Genomic DNA, 14,348 nt, shown 5'->3' with positions numbered 1-14,348 from the left:
CCTGGAGTCTGGCTTAACCAGGTGTCTTTTGTGGATTCAAGGAGATCTGCATGGTCTGGATTGGCCAGGGTGGTTTCTGTGGATTCAAGGAGATCTGCATCTTTCCCTCTGAAAAATCCAAGAGGGGTTTTAGTCTGGCTTGTTGTAATTGTTCTCTCTGTGCAGAAACCTCCGGGTTATCTTCTCTTTTCTCTTGAGCTAAGGAAAAATACCTTACACACAATTCTTACTTAGATTCAATGTTAAAAACTACATTTACTATATTATTTAAAATGTTAATACTACATAACTTTTCTACCTAACATATTACATATCGTAAATATCTGCGTAGAGCCACACACACACAAGATGCTTTTTTCACAGGAGGCAAACCTTCCCAGCCTTTTCTGAGTCCAGGGACACAGCAAGATCAGCCAAGACCCTCCACGCTGCCTGGCCCACACAGCCCAGCTCTGTGCTGGCCCTCTGGGCCACAGCGGCTTCCAACAAGCAAAGGCAAAATATTGCAAAGAGATGAAACACAGCAGGCAGGTAAGGTGTGAAAAGTGTGTGAAAGCCTTTGAATTCACAGCTCTCCAAGAGAGCTCTGGGCCTCTGTCATGGGTTGGCGCTGGCCAAATGCCAGTGCACCCCTGAGTGTGTGTTTTTCCTAATGAGCTACTGCGAGATGTGGTCAAGAACAGAGCAGAGCAGCAGAGCAGCAGAGCAGAGCAGCAGAAACAGAGGAAGACAAGCCTCATGCTATCATGGTCAGCAAGTTTCAGCTTTATTAGAATCTGGTTCTACATTTATAGTGCTGTTAATTAGCTTATACATATTGTAAAATTAGAGCTCATGATTGGTTAACAATATCTTAACACAATAATCTTACTAAATTTACAAATTAATTATTTTTGCATATTTTCGCATCTCCCTGGCACATACATCCTCTTTTTCGCACGTACCTCTTCATCTCACACCCTAGATGTTGCAGCAAGGTCTTTGCTGCTTCATCACATCCATCCTGCTGCTTCTTCACGTCCAGCACGTACACACAGTCAAATCTCAACTAGTTTAACAATATCATGGCCTTTGCTATGCAGCCATGCCTCAGACAGCTCAACCAAGCTCTCCACACTTTTCTCGTTTTTTTTAGATTGAACAAGGAGTTGCTGATGAAACATTTTTTGAACAACTTGGTGTATTAGATTTTGTAAGCAGATATAGATACAAGGTAAACAAATAATTAACAAGAAAATTACTATGTCTGCTGTGATAACTATTTTTAACATTGAGGTTAGTTAAGGACTTAATCTTAAAGAAGCAAGCTATCTGTCTAGGTCTTATCTTTGTTGTAATTTTAATTGTCTTGTTAATTTTTGTAAATTTGAAATTTGAGTATGAATGGATTAAGAATGATTAGATAAATTCATACAGCACACTCTTTCAAAATCTTTACAGCTATGACTTTGTGCTAAAAGCAAAAAATCGATCGCAGCTCGATTTTGAACAGAAGCGTGTCTGATTGAATTTACATCTACTAACAAATTACTTAAGGCAAGTGAAGTGGCATTGGTTTGTTTTGTTAGCTAACATCTTAATTTATTAAGAGTAGTTAAGCTTTGAGCTGATGTTACTCTTGGGGCAAAAATAGATGCAGCAATTATTTTATTTGGGGACTCCTGAAATCGGAGCCAGAAAGAGGAAGACTCTCTGGGAGTCCTTGCTTTTAACCCCTTGTGTCCTCACAGGGGTGTCCAACCCCTCAGTGGCCACTCTTGGTGCCAACATTCAAACCTGATTGGTTTGACCACAGCTTCATGGAAAACTCACTTCCCCTCAAACCAAGACAGGTGCCCAGGCAGGGAGTGCAGAACAGGGATGACATGAACCCCGGTGTCAGGGCAGTGACACGGTGATGCTGCTGCAGAGCCCACACACCGTGTGTGGAGACAGCTCAGGAGAAAGTGAAGAAAAAGCAGCATTAAATGCCATGAGCTACTGAGCTCTATCAGAAAGTGCTTGGAGTGAAGTGTGTGAAGTGACGGGGAGAGCTGGATAGAAGGGACAGCTCTGAGAGGTGTGTGGTGCAGCAGTGACATCCTAATACTGATCTTTGCACAGAAACAAAAAAGGATCAGTTTGCACAGCCTGAATGTCTGGTTCTGGAAATTCTGTGTGTTGCACAAGCTGAGTGCTGAGCTCCTCTGCCCCTGAACTCTCATCTCTGCACCTTAGCCAGGAACAGCATCAGAGTTCTGAACAGATTCATCAAAATCAGTCATAACCCAGAAGCAAACCTTGGCAATACACATCTGTGGCAGGTGAGAATGAAAGGTTTCATTCATGTTCTTGCAGATTGAATTTAGCAATAAAAATCTTCTCTCTTGGCATTAAAATACTTGAGTTTCAGCTCTGCCCCAGACTCTCAATGTCAAGGATTTCTCTGTGTGGTTGGGGTAGGTTCTCCCCCTGTAGCTCTCTGCAGGTTGGTGCTAATTCAAGATGTTCTGGAGGGTTCAGATGTTTGGGTGCCCAGGCAGGGAGTGCAGAACAGGGATTCCAAGCTCTGATGTTTGCTGTGCCAGAAGGTGCAAGGGACAAATTGGTGCCAGTGAAGGTCATGCCTTTCCCTGGGAGGATCAGTTCTTGTTGTGCTTGTGGCAGAGTGTGGTGCCAGAGGGGTTTGCAAAGGCAATCTTGGTGCATGCAGGCCAGAGGTCCCTGTGCTGCAGCTCCCTCCAGGCTGGCTGCAGCCCCTCAGGGTGCCCAGGAGCAGGGCTTGCCCGCAGCCCAGTGCAGCCTCCTGAGCCCTGGTGCTCCCCAGGGAAGAGCCATGGCTGAGGCTCTGCAGGGCCAGGCAGGCTCAGCCCTGCTCCCTCCTGGCATCCCATGGCACAGGGCCCATGGGGATTGGCCCCTGCACACCCCAAGGGTGTCCCGAGAAAGGGCAAGCAGAGGGTGACCTCTGTCAGGGGGAGCCCCCTGTGCACAGGGACCCCCACTCCTGGGCTGGCTGTGCCAGCTCCCCCAGGCACCTCCAGCCCTGGAAACCTGCACCAAGTGGAGACCACAACTTTGGAAATGCTGCCTGTGCCCAAAGCACCTGCAAAGAGAGGTGGGGTGTGAAAAACAAAGAATGTTTATTTACAGAAGAACAGCAACACACAGGAACTACAGAACATTTTTAGATTGTAAGAATATTTGTAACAGCAACAATCAACAGAATGTATTTACATAAGAACATATCTAACAAAAATATGAAACATATATACAGAAGACCAAATGAAACCACTAAAACCTATATCTTAAACTACATCCTAAAGCCTATATCCTAAACTACATCCTAAAACCTACATCCTAAACAATAAACTCAAAAACTGTTCTTCAGAAGAAAACCAGAAACTGTGAAACGTATCTACAGAATGGTGGCTGTCTCTGTCTGGGACCTTCCTCAGACCTGGAAGAAAAGCAAGTGCAAGTCAGGCACCAGGGCTGTTCCAGGTGCTCCCAGGCTGGCACAGGCTGGCACAGCGGGTCTCTGCTGCCACAGCTGAGCCTGCCCGGGGCTGGGGCTGTGCCCCAGCTGGGACGGGGCTTGTGAGGCCCAAAGCAAGCCCAGGGCAGGCCAGGGACGGCCACCAGGATCCAGTGCAGGGACACCGTGTCCCTGAGCAGGGAGCACCCAGCCCAGCCCCAGCCTGGCAGCAGGGGACCCACTCTGCCTGTGGGGAGCACATGCCTGTCCTGCTGCTGGCACGCTCTTCATCCCAGCACCATGGGCTCCTCCTCATCTTTGACATCAACCTCCATGGACTCCATTTCCTCTTCCACTTCAACTTCCATGTCTTCTACTGGCTCGTCCTCTACATCCACATCCATTTCTTCCTCACTGCTCTCATCTCCGTCCACCTCCATGTCCTCCTCTTTCTCTGGCTCTGTATCTACGTCCATGTCTTCCACCTGATCCTCCTCCCATCCACATCCATCTCTTCTACTTCTCTCTTCTCCATCCACTTCCATCTCTTCCTCTGTCTCTGTGACAGCCTGCAGAGGCAGCAAAACCTCAGAGTGGGGTCCCTGTCCCACACCATCCCCAGAGAACTCCAGCCCTGCCAGGAAGTCCAGGGGTGTCCACCTGCATGGGATGGCTCAGTACCTTCACTGGGACATCTGTGAGCAGCCAGCAGCAGAGACGGATGGCACACTCTAGAAAACAGCCAGCTTTCAGGGCTGATGCAGCCTAGAGGTGTAGAAAAACCTCAGAGTGGAGTCCCTGTCCCACACCATCCCCAGGAAGCTCCAGCACCGCCAGGAAGTCCAGGGGTGTCCACCTGCATGGGATGACCCCGTACCTTCATCAGAACAAAAGTGAGCACCCTGCAGCAATGGGTGGCAAAATCCAGCCAGAGCAGGGAGCTCAGGCCTGATGGGCTCTCAGGGAGCAGGGGACAAGCAGGGTGACAGGAGTGCTCCTGGAGCAGGGTGAAGGCTGGGCTGACACAACGGCCAGTGGTTGTGTTGTCCTCTTTGCTGGATGCTGCCTGTTCCACTGGGAACATGGACTGTGACATCACAGCTCCCAGGAGTGCAGGGGGGATCCAGAGGGGACACTGGCAACCAGAGAATGATGGAAGCCCTGAGCAGTTGGCCTTGGAAGAGACCCTGAAGCTCATCTTGCCCCAACCTGAGCAATCTTCCCCCAGACCGTGTTGCTCAGAGCCCTGTTCCCACCTGGCCCTGGATGTTGCCAAGGATGGGGCATCCACAGCCTCTGTGCACAGCCTGGCCCGGTGCCTCACCACCCTCAGTGGAAAAGAACATCTTCCTTCAACTTCCACTCCCAACTCCAATCGCCCTCCTGCAGTGCAAAGCCATCCCCCCCTGCCCTCTCTGCACAGGCCCTGTTGAACACTCTGTGCCCATCTTTGCTGTGGGACCCTCCCAGCCCTGCACAGCTGCACTGAGGCCTCCCCATGGCCCTCTCTTTGCAGGCTGAGCATCCCCAGCCCCACAGGGACAGCAGGCAGGCAGAGCAGTGGCACTCAGGGCTGAGGGGCAGCAAAGAGCATCAGGGACTGAGAGATGGCAGCTCCAGAGCCAGCTTTGTCTCTAAATGTACAAAATTGATACCAACAGAGGGGAAGATGGTGGGACACTGCCTCTGTTCCAAGTGGTGAATTCTTCTTGCTTTGTCTTTCTTTTCTGTCATGCTGACCCAGGTGTTACTGTTTGAAAGGAAGCTTGGCACAAGATCCATTGTCTTGTCCACTTGTGAAACACCGAGCAGAGTCTGGGCAGGCTGATGATGCAGAGCAAAACCTGCCAATGTCATGGGGATTCCCAGCCTGGGGGATGCAGCATCCAGGGATTTCCAAGGATTCCAAGGATTTTCCCAAGGGAAATCCTCTCCAAGATGCTTCATCAGCTTTTCAGAAACTTTAAAAATCACCAATCCTGAGATAACATGGAGGCAGTGAAATTACAGGCTATTGATTTCCTGTAGTAGGGTCGATCCAGGTTTTTGAACAATTTTCCAGACTCTGTGTTTGAAAGGCATGGAGGATTCATGCAGACAAAATGTACTCTCTTCCCGTCCACTGGAGATGAGTAGACAAATAAGAATTAATCAATAATAAATAATAGCTCTATTTTCTCCTAGTGTCTAAAGTGGATTTTTACCCTCGCCTGCTTTTAGTATGTAAAGAAACATTGATGGGATGAGACCATGACCACTCACCAGTCTAAATAATTCACCACACAGGGACTCCTACTCCTCTTCAGGACCATTATTTTGGTGTGGGTTTTTTGCTTCCTCCTCTGTCACCGAATATTTATTTTCTTGATGGCCACCTAAAACAACATTGAAACTCAGCCAACGTGCAGTTCCCGAGTGCAGCACTGCAGGTGGCCAAGGAACTACCAGGAACATCCAGAGGTATTTGCTGGCAGCCAGAAATGAGAATTCCGGCCTCGGGAGCTGTAGCCCCAAAGAGCAGTGAGATGCTCTAAGGCAGCACCTTTGTTTGAGGAAAGGAGAGCCAGGGAGGGCGTCCTGCTAGGAAAGGAAGCTCTGCCCTCCTCGCCTTCCTTCTGGCAGCTGAGGAGGACAAAGGCTGTCCCAAATTCAATTGGCAGGCTGGCACCAGGCTGTGCTCAAAACCTTCCAACCCCATCCCACCATGAGAGGATGTGGAACTGAGTAATTTTGGGGTGGGATTGAGCAGTTTTCAGTGGCATTGAGTGGTTCTGAGGTGACAGATCAAATCCACTCATCTCTTTGAGCTCCAAGAAATGGAGACAACTACACCAAAATCCCCCAAACCCCCATATCCTCCCATATCTCCCTGCATCCCAGATTCCCTCAAAACACTAGTAAAAAGTGAGGCTTTAGATGCCTTCGCTTAATTAGTTGACTTTTACCGCAATTCTGTGTGTTTCAAAGGGATGAAGATGAACCAAAAGATAATCACAGGCAAAATAAAAGGACCACCAGCCACTTCCCAATGTAGATACTGGGATTATGGGTCACCAGGGCTCTCCCCAGTGTGGGTCCTCCGATGGGGATGGAGTTGGAGCAGTGCACAAAGCTCTTCCCAGAGACAGGGCACTCTCAGGGCTTCCCTCACTGTGCCTCCGTTGGTGTCAGATCAAGGCAGAGCTCTGTGAGAAGCTCTTCCCACACTGGGGACACTCGTGGGGCCTCTCCTGGTGTGGATGTGCCAGTGCATGATGAGGTTGGAGCTCTGCTTGAAGCCCTTCCCACATTCAGGGCAGCGCAGGGGCCTCTCCTCTGTGTGAATGCGCTGGTGCACGAGGAGATGGGAGCTGGTCTGAAACCTCTTCCCACACTGGGAACACTCGCAGGGCCTCTCCCTGGTGTGGATCATTTGGTGGGGGATCAGCTGGGACCTCTGGTTGAAGCCCTTCCACACTCCCCACACCTGTATGGCCTTTCCTCAGTGTGGGTGTTCTGGTGGTGGATGAGGCCGGAGCGCTGGGTGAAGCTCTTCCCACATTCCCCACACTCGTAGGGCCTCTCCCTGTGGGCCTGACATTGGCCTGAATTTAGGCTTCAGGCTCTGCTAGTGTCTGTGTGAAAGGCAGACGAGCAACTTTCTCATGTTAGCCTGAGAAATCTAAAGGAGGAATTCAAACAAACCTTGGGAAGTGAGAAACCATCCGCAGGTGGTGTTTTTCCAACGTGTTTACTGGAAAGAAATGTTTACTAAAGAGTGTAGACGCTGAATAACCAATCATGTTCTTTGTACCGAACTACTCTATAAAAGTAGAATGTAGAAGAATAAAGTTTGCTCTCATCTTTACCATCATGGAGAGTCATGTTGTTATTTCTGTGCCGTCCGAAAACCATAGCAACATCTGGTGACCCGACGTTTCGAAGAAGTTCAGCGCAGCCGGGACTGATTCATGCAGCAAAGCTTGAAAAATTGCTACCTGCCTCCTCAGAGAGGTAAGCGAAATATCTCCACATTTTTTCTAAAGAATGCTGGTCCTGCTGACCATGTCAATCCTGCCAAAAGATAGCAGGTCGGACGGCACCCAGCACAGCTGGACTTTAATTTCTAAAAAAAGACAGCCGGGCAGAGGTTCCAGAAAAACCTGGGGAACCCCTCTCCTGAGAGAGGACAGCTTGTGCCTTTCCTGACAAGAGCAGCTGGAATTCTTCGCTGCCGACAGCTTGCCCAGCACTCCCCCGACCTTTTTCGGTTCTGTCTGGCCGAGATCAAAGCGAGCGTCTGTAAGCCTCTCCCGGCCGGCAGAGACGGCGCTTCCTTGGCTTTTCCTTCTCCTTTCTTCATACCACGGATGGCTGGCAGTGGTTCCTGCGCTATCATCCACTGCGACTAGTCTGTACCGTGACTTTAAAAGATGCTAGCCCGTCCAAGATACAGCTGGTCAGATTCCGACCCGGAGTGTGACACAACGATCCTTTCCTCGTCGGCGTGGCCCAGCATCTGGCCTGCGGACGGGACCGGGATCGAAAACCTTTGATCCCTCTGTATCCTTCTGTGTGTTCAGGGCGAAAAGTTCACTTTATGAGTGTTTTATGCTTTTAACGTTACCTGTGCTTGTTTTTATGATTGCCTGTGTGAGTTTAGGGCTTGTCTTTCTTTGTGTCTCTGTGTTTTAACTTTGTTCTTTTCCTTCCGCGGGGGTGGGGGTGCGGTGAGACAGAGGCATGGCAGCACGGATGCGATCTCCCTGCCTTCTCTCTCTCTCGCTCGGTTTTTCTCCCGCCCTGCTCCAGGGCGCTGCAGCGGCTGCAAAATCTCTCTCTCTCTCGTTTTTCCGTACTCGGTTTTCCCCCCTCCCCACAGGCGCGCGGGTCGGGGAGGGGGCGCGCAGGTCCCTTCCCCGCACGGTGCCGCCGAGACGGGCGGCTTGGAGCAGCTTTGCCTCTTCGTCCCCCCCCCCTTCCCCCCAGGGCGGTGAGGGGGGCCACCGGCTCTCCGCTTGAGACAGGCGGCGGCAGGGCGGCGGCGGGCTGAGCCCCGCCGAGCCCCGCTCCGTTGTCCCCTCTCCGTTTCCCCTCCATTTCCTTCCCGCGTGAATTTGCACAGCAAGTCGTCATAGGAACGGAGGAGCGGTCTCCTCGCTCCTTTTCCCCCTTCCCCCCGCCATGAGCGGCGGGGTTCGCTCCCCCACTCCTTCCCTGCGGGCCAAGCGGCTGACTGCGAATAGGGCACGAGGAACTTGCCGTTCCTCTAGACAGCGGATAATGCTGTGGGAGTTGCTTCGCTTGAATTTTTTTTTTACAGAAAAATGGGGGCCACGTTTGTTGGATTTCCCCCAGCTCTGCGGAGCGGCCCTGGGGCCATTGAGCCCCCAAAGCCCCACTCAGGGCAGGGCCAAATAGCTTCGTCGCCTTTGAGGTGAGCAGAAGCTTTTTCCTTTACAGAAAAATGGGGGCCACGTTTGTTTGGATTTCCCCCAGCTCCGCGGGGCGGCCCTGGGGCCCTTGAGCCCCCAAAGCCCCACTGAGGGAGGGCCAAATAGCTTCGTCGCCTTTGAGGTGAGCAGAAGCTTTTCCCTTTAGAGGGACAGTTGATTTTTGTTTGGGTTTTTCCCTCCCCCCCTCCCTCAAAACATTTCTTCTCGAGGCGTCTCTGTGAACAGAATTGGAGCCTTAAATGCCTGTTCATAATAGAAGAAAAATGACAAGAAATACAAAAAACAAATAAGCAACCTTTGTTGCCTTTCGCAGATAACACAAGTATTATTAATAATTCTACAGTATAACCATCAGTTATGAGTTTTAAGTGTTATCTCAGTTTTTAAGATATTTGATGTGAATTCACTGATATGATAAAGTTATCACAGTTCTACAGCCGGCTGCTGCTACTGCTGCTGCTTCTGCTTCTTCTTCTCATGTACTTTGCTATTTGTCTATAATTGCCTGTAAGACACGTGTCAGCCAAGAATTTTTCCTTGTTTTCTAGCTGTCTATGCTAGCTTTGCATTCATGATTTTCTAAATATTTTCAGATTTCCAGACAAGGTTATCTGAGTTTGTAAGAATGCCTCCTCTGTCCTGACGGTTTGGGATGCAGTTCCAATCCTGGTCACAGACCATCTCAAGAGCCTGCTGAGCTCAGAGCATCTCTACCCTGACAAATTTAGGAGGTGTCAATTACCATATTAGTTTTTTATTATAAGATTTTTAAGAAGCTTGTTTTTAAAATTGGTGTAAGGGATTCCTCTGCAGTTAGAGCTGGGCACTGGCCATGCCTTGGCTCTCTCTGGATGGGAATTGCCTATTTGCCCAGATGTTTTAGCAAAAATTACATGAGTTATTTGACTCAACAATTTGACCTTTAAATATAATAGCTGAATTGATCTTTGAGGTGAACCTGGAATTCCTGCCCGGGAAGGATGAACAGGATCTCACTGGTAAAGAAGCACTTCAGCTTTTGCAGTTTCTGGGCTGATCAAAATTATTATTAAAAAGATAACTTGCAACAATGTAACATTTATGTTATGAACCTGAAGAAAAAGTAATTCTGAAACCTGGATGTTGAATTTAGACAATGGAGCCTGACAAGTTTGTTAACTTAAGGAGAAGATGTGCCTGTGTTTTATCATTAGCAGGTTCAGCAGTCGTGTTACCCATCACCTTTGAGGAGTGAAAAGGGACATTGCATAGCCTTAGTGGCTGTCATATAGACTGCAAAGATGACCATGTGCTTGGAAGTTATGGAGACAACAGAAGTCCTGTGTCAGCAGCATGGTCCTGTTTTCATCGATCATCCTCGAGTCACTCCCTGCTCCAGGCTTCAAGAAGACATCCAGTGATGCTAAGGATCAACATCTTGTCTCAATGGACTTTTTCTTTTCATGTGTTTTAATTTTATAGTAGATGTTGTTTCATTTAAGTTTCCTACATAGATGTAGTTGTATTTTAGGTAATATTTCACGTGCCTTCGGTGTATGTTTTGTAGTTATTAAGGGCTGTTATTTCACTTTGTGGTTTTTGCCTTTCTGGTCTTTGGGATCATGTAGATTTTTTTTGGAGTCAGATATCTTTTTATTGATATTTTTATTAATTTTATTATTCTTATTCTTTCTTTCTAGGTGACATCCTACAGATATCATGGGCCAATTGAGTGAACGATGGTCCAATACTGCACATCCTGCAATGGGTCTCTGCCCTTTCAAACATCGCATGCATTTTTGCATTAAAAAAAAAAAAAAAAAAAAAAAAAAAAAAAAAAAAAAAGGGTCAACTCAGGTTGTCCAAATAATTGGAAAATTAAATCAGTTTGCGGTTGCAGGTGTAATGCAAGGACCACTGTCCTTTGCTAAAAGGCAGAAAAAGCCCTTGTTATCTGAAAGGATGATTCCTAGAGTGATAGATCTTGACAAATTAGACTGCCATTTTGAGCAGGCTAATGATGTTTTGTTTTTTTCTGTATTAGAATTAGTAAATAGCTAAGCTTGACGCTGGTGCATGGACATGGTTATGAAGGGTCAACACCAAATGCCACAGAACTTCCCTGACCATTTAAGTTGGTGCCCAATGAAAGTTCTATTTAGTGATTGGTTGATTACTAAAGGGACTTCTGGTGTCATGTTTGTCTTTTTCTCTTGCAAGGGCCCTGCAGGAGAGGACACAGACACAGACGTCGCCCTCAGCAAAAACTAAAAGGGGGAGATGTGGGCCTGACATTGGCCTGAATTTAGGCTTCAGGCTCTGCTAGTGTCTGTGTGAAAGGCAGACGAGCAACTTTCTCATGTTAGCCTGAGAAATCTAAAGGAGGAATTCAAACAAGCCTTGGGAAGTGAGAAACCATCCGCAGGTGGTGTTTTTCCAACGTGTTTACTGGAAAGAAATGTTTACTAAAGAGTGTAGACGCTGAATAACCAATCATGTTCTTTGTACCGAACTACTCTATAAAAGTAGAATGTAGAAGAATAAAGTTTGCTCTCATCTTTACCATCATGGAGAGTCATGTTGTTATTTCTGTGCCGTCCGAAAACCATAGCAACATCTCCCCAGTGTGGATCCTCTGGTGTTTGATCAGCTCAGAGCTGTTTCTGAAGCCCTTCCCACATTCCCCACACTCGTAGGGCCGTTCCCTGTTGCCATGAGGCTCTGTCCCTGGATAGGCAGTTTCTCCCGCTTGGAAATGTAAACATTGGCATGTTTTCCTAACTGTCTCCCATTGTTTACATATTTCTAGCTGGGAGGAGAAAAGGTCATTGACAGTTAGCTTGACCAGTGTGAAGTAGGAGGTGGGGATTCCATCCCCCAATCGATGGTCATTATATGAAATGTATATAAGTGACTTTGTAAATAAACATCGGGTCTTCCTGCCCTGCCCTGCGGAACCTAGAACGTCTCCAGAGTCTCTCAATCCCGGTCAGGCCCCGTGGAGACAGTTCCCCAGTGTGGATCCTCTGGTGTTTGATCAGCTCAGAGCTGTCTCTGCAGCCCTTCCCACATTCCCCACACTGGTAGGGCCGTTCCCCAGTGTGGATCCTGTGGTGGTGGATCAGGGAGGATTTCTTGCCAAAGCTCTTCCCACACTCCAAGCACTCACAGCGCCTCTCTTTGTCACAAAGCTGCTCATGGGCCACAAGGTCTGAGCTCTGGCTGGATCTCCGGCCACGGTCCTGGCACAGGGTGGGTGTTTCCTCACCAGGGCACCTTTGGATGTGTTTGGAGCCTCTCCTCATGCAGGATCCGGGGCGCTTTTCCTCCCCATTGGATTCCTCTGCTGTGGATCCACTCAAAACGGCCTCTTCCAGGAGGTTCTGCCGTGGGGATTTGTCCTCCCTGGTCTCTTTCCTCAGCTCCTTGTCTGGGGGAGGAAGGACAAGGACAGGATGGGATTTGTGTCTGCTCCAGAGGGAAGGGCAAGGAGATCCCCTCAGTCCATCCCTGGCAGGACGGCGTCGGCAGCGGGGTTGTCCTGCAGCCAGGGCCAGGCTGGGCTGGGAGATGGAGCAGGAGAGAGGGGAAAGGGGCAGTGACTTCCTCCTCACCTGCCTGGCGGTCCCAGGGATATCTTCCTCCTCCTCGCAGCCTCCTCCATCCAGCCAAGGTTTGGCAATGGGAAATCCTGGTTTGGGGAAAATCAAGGGATGAGCACATTGAGTTTGATGGTCCCTCTGCCCAAGTCCATCTCTAGAAGTCACCGGGAATCTGGGGTCCAGAAAACCTCCCCAACACCAAGATTCAGCCTTGGAAATGCCTCCCAAGAATCCCTCCCATCTCTGGTCTCTCCCATTTGGTGTTTGGGGGTTCCCCCCTGCCCCAGCTGATGGGGGTCACGCTTGTGCTGGGGGTCCCCCATCTACTCGGTCCCTGCCCTCCATAGGCTGCTGGGGGTTCCAGAAATCCAAAAAGCTTCCCCTTTTTCCACCACCCCACTTAGGGATGCTGGCGTGTTTTGGGGTCCCTTCTCCCCTTATTCTCTGCTTTGGGGTGCAGGGAGTCCCCCCTGCCCCTCTCCAGGATGTTGAGGGTCCCAAAAATGGCAGCACTCTCCCCCCTCTGGGCTCCCCACTTTGGGGTCCTGGGGGACACAGGGCTCTGCTCCTCCAGGCTGCTCTGCTGGCAGCCACCACTGGGACCCCCAATGTGCCCCCAAGGGGCGTTTTCTACTCAGCTTTGGAGTTCTTCGTTCTCCAAACATCTCCTCAAAAAAACCCACCAATTTTGGGACACCCCAGGATATCTGGGCTGAGCTCCCCGTCCCTGGTCACCTGTGGGATGGGGAGGATCTCACAGGTGAGGGGCTGTGAATTCAGAGTTTTCAGCCTCGTGCTTTTTTCTCCTTGCCTTGATCCTTTTTTGTCCCTCCTCTTTCTCTTCCTCCCTGTTATAAATGCCAATACGATATTCCAATTAAAATAATAATTTGGTTTATTAATAAAGATCGAATCACAGAATTTCGATAACCCACCAACAGCGGAGAAACTTGACAGAGTTTTCCCGGGAAATGCCAAGGGTGAACCGTGAGATGCAGGGTCTGGCAGCAGCTATCTCCCCAACGGTTCACAAATCAGCCCGGTTAGGGGCTTGGTTTTTATACACTGTGAAAAAGGCATATTGTGTGTGTGGCTCTACGCAGATATTTACTATATGTAATATGTTAGGTAGAAAAGTTATGCAATATTAACATTTAAATAATATAGTAAATGTAGTTTTTAACATTGAATCTAAGTAAGAATTGTGTGTAAGGTATTGTCCTTAGCTCAAGAGCGAAGAGAAGATAACCCGGAGGTTTCTACACAGAGAGAACAATTACAACAAGCCAGACTAAAACCCCTCTTGGATGTTTCAGAGGGAAAGATGCAGATCTCCTCGAAACCACCCTGGTCAAGCCAGACCATGCATATCTCCTCGAATCCACAAAGCTACCTGGTTAAGCCAGACTCCAGGACGCCAGGGGTTTAGCAAAAGGCTCTTGGCAAACAGGCTTTTCTTAGATAAAGTATGCATAATCATTAAAGTTTGTCCTCAAAAATAGAGATGCTTCTCTCTAACGGGGCCCTTCTTTCTTGCAGCTTTTGTCTGAGAGGAGAGGGGACGGTAGACCTGGGCTACCTTTCTTTGCTCTTATTGCCTCATTATTTGTCCTGTCTCTGAAAACTTTTTAAACTTTTATTATTGTATTAATTTTTTGTAACCAATTTTTATTCTTTATTAAATTTTCATAAATTTCAAAAAGCGAGTTATTGGCATTTATCACATACACTTTATTCTGCCCTCGGCAATATTTCCCCGTATTTCCCATTGTTTCCCGACTGGCTATACAAATTTGGGAGTTTCCCGGAACAGGCAGAAAAGAGGGGGAGGAGGAGGGAGGAGGAGGAGGAGGAGGAGGAGGAGGAGCAGGAGGA

The 14,348-nt window shown here is 48.7% G+C and overlaps 1 long non-coding RNA gene across 1 annotated transcript; it reads right to left on the bottom strand.

Annotated features, from left to right (window-relative positions):
• Positions 1-6,637: 6,637 nt before the first annotated feature.
• Positions 6,638-12,565, bottom strand: LOC134565438 (uncharacterized). The gene is made up of 3 exons (XR_010083915.1): positions 12,486-12,565; positions 11,487-12,301; positions 6,638-7,016 (listed from the first exon to the last, which is right to left on the bottom strand). It is a non-coding gene; the product is annotated as an uncharacterized LOC134565438 (long non-coding RNA).
• Positions 12,566-14,348: the final 1,783 nt, after the last annotated feature.

This window comes from Prinia subflava, unplaced genomic scaffold, assembly GCF_021018805.1.
Source record: "Prinia subflava isolate CZ2003 ecotype Zambia unplaced genomic scaffold, Cam_Psub_1.2 scaffold_48_NEW, whole genome shotgun sequence".
NCBI lineage: Eukaryota > Metazoa > Chordata > Aves > Passeriformes > Cisticolidae > Prinia > Prinia subflava.
This window is presented reverse-complemented; position numbering and strand designations above follow the sequence as displayed.